The sequence below is a fragment of the Hipposideros armiger genome, unplaced genomic scaffold, assembly GCF_001890085.2.
Source record: "Hipposideros armiger isolate ML-2016 unplaced genomic scaffold, ASM189008v1 scaffold_4, whole genome shotgun sequence".
Lineage (NCBI taxonomy): Eukaryota > Metazoa > Chordata > Mammalia > Chiroptera > Hipposideridae > Hipposideros > Hipposideros armiger.
In genome coordinates, this window is record NW_017731354.1 from 7,175,132 (window position 1) to 7,182,295 (window position 7,164).

Consider the following 7,164-nt stretch of genomic DNA (forward strand, 5'->3'; position numbering starts at 1 on the left):
CCCACCATGGCTGATTTCAAGCAACCAACGTGATGTCACCGAACGTGGAGTTGAGATGAGCACAAGCGTGCTCACGAGATGTTTCAAGTCAGCTCCAGCACTCTACCCATGCACGTGAGGCTAGAACGACTGCATTACTGAAATAACAACCTTCTGAAACATGGCAGGTGCTCAGTAAATATGTGTCTAACCAGGAACTCAATGGGTTCAAGCCCACAGATAGGAAATTAGCGGGAAACAGGAAAGCGTAAGAAGGGGTGTAAAGAAGTGGAGTGCTGACCCTGGCTGTCAGGAGAAAGTTATAATTATTTGGACCAATAACTTTTCAGAGATCTTTCATTGGTCAAATGAAGGGGAAGGGTTGAATGACCTCTCTAAATTCTCTTAAAACTCCATGATGTAAATTAGTGATTTTCAGCCATTATTAGAAAGTGTGATTATCTTTTCAAACAAAATATCACGAATCTGATAAAACGGATGTACATCTGTTGAGTGCCCTGATCCCTTCACTAGTTAGTTTCTCCTGAAGTCCCTCATAATAGTCTTTCAGATTGGTGACTCCAATGATTCACATCTTCCTATTTCCACACCCTTGTGACATCACTTCCTCTGCAATCTGGACTGAACCTGTGAAATAGTCCAACCAGCGGAATAGAGCAGAGGTGAGGATAGGCCAGTTTCTGGCCTAAGCTCTAAGGATGTCCAGTGGCTTCCAGAGCCCTGAGCAACTGCCTAAGAAGTCCAGTTACCCTGCTGCAGAGGCCACCTAGAGAGCCCATGGTAGGCTCACGGAGAAAGAGAGAGGCCCTGAGGCTACGTGGAGTGTGGGCAAGGAACCCAGCCATCCCTGTGTGGCCAATTGAGCCCAGCCCCAAACCAACCTGCCAGCTAAGTACATCCACAGGAATGACCACCAGCAAGACCAGCAGAATTGCCCAGACAAACCCAGTTCAGGCTGCAGAATTGTGAGCAAAGCAAACAGTTGTTGTTTTAAGGATTTAGATTATATTACAGTTTATACTCTGTTAAAGAAGTGGTATTACCTAAATAGCCATCGACACAAAATTGATCCATACAACTGCACAGCTATTAAAAGAACAAGGGAAGTCTAGGTTTGCTGATGTGAAATGATCACCAAGGTTTACTCTCACTTGGGAAAGCAACATTCAGAATGCCATGGAGAGGACAGGATTCTACCTGTAATACAGGAAGATAAGCACGTGTGTGTGTGTGTGTGTGTGTGTGTGTGTGTGTGTGTGTGTGTGTGACAGTAAATGCATAGAATATAGACTATTTTTAGAAAGATACTTAAGAAACTTGTAACAGAATGGCCAACTTGGGATGGGGCGATTTATTTTCACTATCTAACCTTTTCCATATATTCTTTACCATGTTCCCATTTATAACTTTCTCAAATCATAAAAATAACGTTTTGATAAAAACGAAACAAAAAAGTGAGCTCTGCTAACATGATGCTGCCAATAATGAGCCATAACACGGTGGTAACACACTGTTATATTCGCCTTGATGATTTAGGTCTTTGATTAAATTTTACTCAGAAATAGCATACAAGAATAAAGAATTAGAAATGAAAGAGGTGATTACTAAGGTCCAAAATCGGTTCTCCAAGAGCAGATCATACTATGCCGACCAATTTCCATTTCTGATTGAGTTACCTCACTGATAAACGTTGGCCTAGGCAAGGCCTCTGGCCATGTCACAGACAATATTCTTGTGGACCACCTACCAAAATGCAGAGAGGTTGACTGTACAGGTAAAAGGAAATCTATTGCTGCTTTCAACTCACCATACTCATATTCAACCCGGAAGTCTCTAGAGCTAGGCCATAAAATTCTTATCTTTCCCTCTGTTGTGTTCAATAGTCTTTCTTTGGTGATTTGGATGAAGACATAGCAGGCACACTAACCAAATTTACAGAGGCCATAAAGAGAGAAGGAATAGCTGGTACAATATGTTTGATGGCAGAAGAAAGATTCAGATTGTATTGACAGCCCAGGTTAGTAGGTGAAAACCAACCGTATACAATTTAATTGTCATCGAGTCTGTATTTAAACACCAAAAAAAAAAAAAAGTCAGCTATGCAAGTACAGGGTCAGGGAGCTGGGGTGACGGCAATTGAGTCAGAAAAGATGGGAGGGTTTTAATTAACCCAAAGCTCAATATGATCCAACAATGGAACTGCTTTCTTTATTTAAAGAAATTTTAAGCCGCGTAATACAGTCTTCTTTTTCAGTTGAAGGGCTGTAATGATCTTGATAGATTCTGTGAGGGGCATATTACCTCTGGAGGTCTGTGTGCTCAGTTCTGGGTGAAAGAGTAAGCAATTATACACAGGAGGGGTTTGGAATGCATGCCGCTGGGGATAAGTGAGCACAAAATGATAATATTTCAGGAAATAATAGTGACCGCCATCTATTTGAAGAGCACTCAGGTGTAAAAGGGAGTGAACCTAGGCTTGTTGCTGTACGTTTCAGTCAGCCAGTGCCCCATTAATGCTGTGTTGGCTTATAACCACCTCTATTTACTTCTTACGTATCTGCAGGTGAACTGGAGTTGGTCTGATCTGATGTGGGCTTGGCTGGGCTAGGCTCCAGGTCAGGGTCGGGGCTCAGTTTGGCTCCATAAGTTTCTTTTTCCTTTGGGAATCAGCATGTGCTCCTGGGAATATTTTTCTCGTGGTGATGGAAGAAGCGCAAAAGGGCATTGCTAAAGGGGCACACACATTAAAAGCCTCTGAGGGCACCACAGCCACCAACACCCCAATGGCCCAAATCAAGCCACCCCAAGTCAAGGGTCCGGGAAGTTATACATCATCTACTGTGAGACCATGGGAAGGGAACTGGGTGCATCAACGTAACCTACCCAGCCCAGGAGGGCCAAACTAGGGTCAGTGGCCTAAAGTTATAAGAAGATTGATTCTGGTATAATGAATTTAAAAAAAAAAAAACAAAAAACTAACTGATCATTGAAATTGTCCAATGACAAATGTAAACTAGTGAAATTTTTGTCCCAGGAGAGATTACAGAGTCCAACAGCTCATTGCCCAAGAATGTCATAAATGGAACTCCAGTGTCACCGAGACGGTCCAATACTGAGCCAGTTGGTATCTTTCTACCCCGAACATCCCACAATTCCATGGTCCGGTTCTACCTCACATTCTTCTCTTCCGACTCTGACAGCCTAAGGCTATTTCTCCCTGCGCTGCCCCCTGGGAAGCGTAATTATATATGGTGTATTTGTGTCCCTGAGTTTCACATGAGTATTCCTTGTCTTCACAATTGCTTTGGAAGCATTTCAGTGGTACAGGCTGGATCTGAAACTTCTCTTTCATTATCTATAGCCACTAGCTCAGTGTCACGCACCAAGTCCCTAGCATGGCATTAAACAACCACCCAACACCCCGTCCGGCCCCAAACTACCTTTCCAACCTCATCTCCTACTTTTCACACCCTCTGGTCCAGCCAAATAGAGCTACTTGCTCCCCATACACAGCCTCTGCTTCTGAGGGCTTTGCTCACTCAAATACCACTCTCTCTCATCCTCACAGGCCCAGGTCCTATCTATCCCACCCAAGGAAAAGCAAATGCTACCTTCTCCAGATGTTCTCACTGGTACTCCACCCAGAAATAAGTCTCTTCCTCTTCGGAATTGCCCTAGCTCTTCTGATAACGCTTAAGATTTTCATGGGGTAGAAAAGTTAACCCTATTAAGGTGATTTGAGAAATATTTAAAACATACATGCCCTGACCCCATCCCAAGACAGTCTCATATCATCCATCTGGCAACAGAAACCAAGTAACAGTGGCTGAAGCAATAAAAACATTCAGTTACCTGACACAGCAAGGTACATGGAAGTGGTTCCAGGATTGGTACAGCAGTTTCATGATGTCACCCAATTCTTAGGCTCTTTCTGTCTCCCTGACCTGCCATTCTTAATGTATTAGCAATGTCTCCCCTCACGGTTGCAAAACAGCTGCTATGGCTCCAAGCATCACATTCTCACACCAGCATGCCAAGCAGGATCAAAGCAAGCATGGGGGAAGTGATCCTCTCCTATGTGTCTCTTGCCAGAGAAAGGGAGTCCCAAAGTCTCCTGCACACATTTCCTTACATCTCATTGGCTAGAACTGGGCCACCCACCCATCCCCAACCTATCACTGACAAAAGAGACTGAGTCGTCCAGATTGCTTTAGGCCAAGCATGACCCACTGTGGAGGCTAGATCGTCTTGAACAAAATCCAAACTCTGAACTCTAAGCAACATATAAGGGAGACTGGTGACTTAAGAAAAGCAGCTTGCACACGTAGATGCCCCCATGGGACAGTAAGCTTGCTGAGGGCAGGAGTATGTCCACGTCCACAGAAGCTTGGTGAGTCTTCAAAGATGTTCCATGGTCACTGGCTAAATAACGGAACGCGCTCTCTGAGCCACTGTCTTGAAGGCTATTTTTTCTCCAATTGTGATGCACACAATCCCCATGCCCCACTTATTTTGACTCCTGAGCATTTCAGCTCCCCCAGTCTCCAGATAGAAGTCAGGTTTTCAATGAGGCCTGCAGAGCCCTCACATGTGTAGGAATCCTATACAGATGTGCTAATTATTTAGGTTCCTAGAAAAAAATGTGTATTTATGGAGAAAACATGGATTGAGCTCAGCTAGTAGGTAGGATTTTTGTCTTTCCTTTTATTGCCTGCCATGAGACAGGATAGGGAGTGAATGTGTCAGACAAACCAAGGATCCAATACAAGCTCCAGCATTTACTGCCAGTTTGACCTTGGACGAAACAGTTAACCTCTCTGAGTCTTGGTTTCCTCCTGTGTAAAACATGAACCATCTCCCAGGAACGCTGTGTGGACCGACACTGATAATAACTGCAATAATAATAACTGCCACTTCGTGGACACCCATTGCATGGCTGGCCCTATTCTAGGTATTTAATATACATTATGATTCTTAACCTTCACAGAAACACAGTGAGACAGGGGCTTGCACTGCTCCTGCGGCTCAGAGAAGTTAAGGGACTTGTCCAAACTCACACAGCTACTGGGTGAGGGTGAACCCAGGTGTTTGACTTCAAAGCTACTTCTGGAGTATATCGATGGCTCAGTGTTTCTCGGTTTCCTTTCTCCTTTACTCCAATTATTTGATGCTATTCCAAAATCATCGAAATGGTTGCTGTAGGCGCTCCTCGTCTTGATTCTGTGAGGCATCGTTCTCTTCTTCTCTTTTGTCTGTTGGCTTCCGAGGTGTTTGGTATTTTTTAAATGCCCAGACATGAAATGCCCTTGTTCACACCCTTCTTTTGGACTGTCCTGCCTTGTCTGGGTTAGGGGAACGTAGAAGGAAGAAAGACGGACAAACTCCAACAACCTTTTTAGCTTTTACTCTTGGTTTCCACTTCGGAATGCTGTGTCACGCTGTGAGTCCCCTCCTCTGAATCTCCCCTTTCCTGGAGAATACCAGCCTGGTTTCACTCTCCTTTTAAAATATCTATGGACCTTTGTGCCCCCGATCACTTTGGCTATCGTGCACCGGGCCTCACTAATGGCACAATATCCTTTTCATAATAAGGGATCCAAAATGGCACAGTAGACTTTTGTACGCGGCCAGAATCGCTGCATTCATCGCAGACAGCACGCACCGTTCTATTGGATACCCTCATTTTCTCTTTCCAGGAAAGCCTGGTGTCAGCTTTCACGCTGCCTCTCGCGAACCAGGAGCTTATTTTCTCTGTCTCGTGGCTGCTGTTTTCCAGTCTCTGCCAGTTTCCATTTCTGCACGACATCAGGTGACCAGGACGTCTCTACCCGGAACTGCAACTTGGGTTAACCAATGCCTGGCCTTCTCCCAAAAGTCCATTCTGCGTATGTTTCTGAAAACCTGTTGGTGTCCTGTCTACCTTCTTTCCTCCCTAAGCAGAGTCCAGTGGACGCATCACTTTCTTTGGTTCTTCCACACTGGCCCCCGCTCATCATAAAGGAGCCATTCTTGTTGCTAGGGCTGCTAGGGTCACATTGGAGGTGATGCAGCCACAGAACATACTCTAGAAATTTAAGAGGAATCATATAAGGAAAACCCCGATGTGACCTTTCTCTTGAAATATGAGCATAGCAAAGAAATTGGAGAGGAGAGAGCCTGAAAAGAGGTTAATTGCAGTCTAATTGTATATAATAAGAGCCATCATTGATTGAGCCCATAATAATGCCAGGCACTCTCCTAAACACGCTGTATACATTATATTATTTAATCTATATAACAAGACTCAGAGGAATATATTATTATCACCCCCAGATTTACAGAGGAAATTAAGGCTAAAAACAGTTAAGTAACTTGCCTAATAACATGCAGCTAGTAAGTATCAAAGAAGGGATTTGAACCCAGACTTTGGCTGATTGCCAAGTCCATGAGCTTAGCTACTGTAACCCAGCATCCCTTGCTTTCTGCTCCATGCGGCACCTCTCCGATGGTCTGTGTTTGCCTTCTGGTTAATGTGTACTCCCTTCTCCCCAGCACACCACGTCAAGGGTGTGGCACCGGCTTTCTGCTTCCTGAATGTTCACTACTCAGTTTAAACCAGTTCACTGCCTTTCCAAGGGACCTGAAAAGTGACAACCCTAAGCTGAATGGAGAACCAAGGCCTGACTCCAGTCAGGACTCGCTGCTATGTAGGATGATGTCTCTATTTATATTGTTGAAGCTTCCTTGATGTCAAAATGGCCCAAACATTATCTAACCTTTAGATAATCCCAGAACACATATAGGAAACCCCCAAACACCCAGGAGGGGTCGCTGGGGACAAATGGAAGGGTCCCAAGGAGAGATCCTGACTCACGGGATTATTGGTGAAGAGGAAGCGTTGTGAACAATTGTTTTTCTATTGCAGAATTCGTCTGGTGGTGTGAACGTGGGCTTTGGAGTCAGACCTAGGTTTGTGGGATGACCTTGGGCACATTCTGGGCATTTGAGGCCTGCGTCAGCCTCCTCGGCGGTGAAATGGAGGTAATAATATGCCCTCCTGGGAACATTTTGTGGGTTTGTGAGATTTTATAGATACAGGACCCAGCAGATACCTGGCACATTGCAGATGTTCCTGAAACAGCAGACACAGTTCTTCTGAGAGATTTAACTTGGCTCCCACGGGAA